The sequence below is a fragment of the Acanthochromis polyacanthus genome, chromosome 7 (assembly GCF_021347895.1).
Source record: "Acanthochromis polyacanthus isolate Apoly-LR-REF ecotype Palm Island chromosome 7, KAUST_Apoly_ChrSc, whole genome shotgun sequence".
NCBI lineage: Eukaryota > Metazoa > Chordata > Actinopteri > Pomacentridae > Acanthochromis > Acanthochromis polyacanthus.
The window spans coordinates 42,064,856-42,067,946 of NC_067119.1; the positions used below are offsets into that span (position 1 = coordinate 42,064,856).

The 3,091-nt window shown below is 44.4% G+C and overlaps 1 long non-coding RNA gene across 1 annotated transcript; it reads right to left on the reverse strand.

Moving 5' to 3' along the window:
* Nucleotides 1-378: 378 nt before the first annotated feature.
* On the reverse strand, nucleotides 379-1,688 carry LOC127534926 (uncharacterized). The gene is made up of 2 exons (XR_007943575.1): nucleotides 1,446-1,688; nucleotides 379-1,370 (listed from the first exon to the last, which is right to left on the reverse strand). It is a non-coding gene; the product is annotated as an uncharacterized LOC127534926 (long non-coding RNA).
* Between the last annotated feature and the right edge of the window lie 1,403 nt (nucleotides 1,689-3,091).

Below are 3,091 nucleotides of genomic sequence, written 5' to 3' on the forward strand. Positions count from 1 at the left end.
CAGTTGTTTTGTGAATTCTGTCTTAACCTCTTCAAATATTCTGATGTAAAACTTTGTCTTTAAAGAGCCGATATTCATAGCTCCAAATAGCCCACCTTCATAGACAGACTAGGACACAATACATGTACTTCAATACTTTTATCCTTTGTGGTTATTTTGCACCCCTTTGTGATCATGTAGTGTCTCTTAAGTAATTTTGCATCTCTTCATGGCTGTTTTGTGGTTATTAGTGTGGCGAGAGCCGTAGCAGCTAGGAGGGCTAACTTCTAAGTGGAGCTTGACAACGCCACCTTGGGGAGAGAGCCCCCAAGGAAAGTCTTTGCCTCTTAAAAGCACGTTGAGGCACACAGGTCCATATATCATGAAGCGAGAGACGTGTTGTTCCCGTACAATAATCCAATTTTATTTACACCACTAATTAAAATCAATTAACACATGATAAAATAAGGATAAAAGGGGTGCAAAGGGTCAGAGGTCTGCTTACCATGTGGCGGTGTGTCGACGGAGGGGAGGAACAGGGCCCAGGGAGAGGTCACCAAGTGAATAAAGAAAAATAAATAAATAAATCACACACACGTGCAAAACTAAACCAAAAAACCAGGGTTCACACTTCACACGGGGAGGGGGACCACCACCGACGACACCACGTCCCGACCACAGGTACACAGCCTCTGAAACATAGAAGGGAATCAGTGGAGAACACAGAAACAAAAAAGAACTAAACTAATAACCAAATCAGAATGAATATTTTAACCTAGAAAACAAATATCCAAAAAACAAATAAGGCTCAGAATAAGAACAGAAAAAAACAAATCAATACTAGCTGGACATTAAACCAATAAGGGGCATAAGGCAAAACAGAAAAACAACAAAACCCAACTAATGTCCAACGAATAACACTGTGTCCCCCACTGTGGGCGCAGATAAAAAAAAACAGACAAGGCAACAATTAAAATCACAGAGCTAAACACAGTTAAAAATAACCCAGTTCATAACTTGCTTGGTCCAAACCCGGCTGACACCGGATAGAGGTAGGCCAGGCGAGTGAGGCAGAGAGATAACAGCAGCTAGCCCCGGTTAGCCGTGTAGCAGGCCACAGATACACGGCCAGGCGAAGCGAAGCACAGCGGTACACATGCAGTACACAAAGCAGCGAGCAAAGCAGCAGCCAAGCAAAGCAGCAGCGGGTCCTTGGTGCTGCCACTAAACAGCATGGGAAAACAGAAGGGCGGTGTTACAAACAGGACAATTAGTTCTGCTCAACACAAAAGAAACTGAACCTACCTCTGTTACAGCAGCGTGACGCGCACACACACACACACACAGGACAAGGAGAGCACGTCAGAAGCCGGTCCAGCCGCTATGGCTTCCTACAATGGTAAAAACATTTACCATACAGGCAGGCTCCTGACCGTAATAAACCAGACAAGAGGTAAAGACCCTACCTTTAGCAACCCAAATGTGGCTACACAACACCAAGCAGAGTAACGCGCCGAATGTTTTGAATGCCGGTGAGAGCAGCAGGGCGAGCAGCCGGAAGGGGCGTGTCTTCAGCCTCAGCAGAAGATAAAGAGAGAAAGAGTACAGGGGCCCCTCTCAGCTTTTATAGTGGGTGGGCGTGTTCCCATTGGCCCACAGCCCAGCACTACCTGAAAGGACACAAAATGTCCTTAAGCAGAACTCATCCTGCTACATTAGCATCTTTTTGAGATTAGTTTCTGTCTCAGTGTGGTCTTATGAACCTCTTTGAGGTTTTGCTCCACCATTTTGATGCTATTTTGCATCATTTTCCAGGTCATTTTTTGTGTTCCCTTAATGATACCTTAATACTTAAAAGCCATTTACCTTCTGATTCTGATCTTGGGGGCACCAGGAGAAGCTACTCAAGTTCTATGGGGGCTTGTGCCACCCTTAGCCACCCCCTTGGGCCACCACTGTGCACTGTCCTCTAAAAGTTTTACTGTAAGTGTCAACAATCTATCACTGGTTCCATTATAGCCTTCTATGAGAGTGGATCCACATAGTTAGAATGAGAATAGGTATGACCCTAAAACAAGCAGTGCAGCTGAAGGCAGGGAAGTGGAGCACTGGAGGGCTTAAGGTTACTGCCTGGTGGGGGAACCAGGCTCCTGCATCAAACTATGATCAATAAAATGGAAGGGGAAGGCACTGTCTGTACAGTCCACCAAGATTAATGACCAAAGCACTACATAAAGTGAAATAGTTTATCTCCAGCCTAACAACATGAAACTTGTAAATGCGGCTGCCATTATTCTTTCCTGGACTCTGCAGCCATGCTCATGTTGCATTCATCGCGTTCAGCCACTCCACGTTCAGAAAGGAAAGCTGCAGAAAATATTTTCCCTTCGGACTCTACAATGGCGATTTGTCCAATCTATAGGCAGCACGGGTGTTGCCTGTCTTCATATTTTGTGTCTTTTATGTTGGGAATTTGGCAGATTCACAATGAGAGCAGAGCGCTGTGTTTCATACACAAAGCTTTCAAGGCTACGCAGGCGAGAAAGGCCAGGATAACATCAATTCCACTCCATTTCCTGAGGACCTTGAAATGTGGGACATGCTTTGTGTCGCATTTCTCTGCAAAATACTGATGAACAGCTTTCAGTCTTCACGAAAATAAGCTGAGTTTTTTTTTTTTAATTTTATAACCGCTTGAAGATTGTGTTGTACAGTGCAGATAACTGGGTTTGACAACAATCAGATTCAGCTGGGTTTGTGTTGATGCATTATTAACAGCTTAAACACATGTTCCTCACCACTGTGCCCCTCATCTCAGCTGCTGTGCTACAAACTGAACTGGTGATTTCTGTTTCATCAAGAAACAATCATTGATCATTTGGACAGGAGCTATATGACACTACATTTCTGAGTGAAGCCATGCAGCATTATTCCATGAAGACCATTTTCTAAGGCAGAGCGATTACACAAGCATACCATGACAGGTTTTTCAGGATCTATTTGGCCAAATAAATGGACTTACCTGTAGGTCTGCCCGAGAGTGTCTTGCTGTGTGTGTGTGTGTGTGTGTGTGTGTGTGTGTGTGTGTGTACGTGTTTATCTATACCAGTGG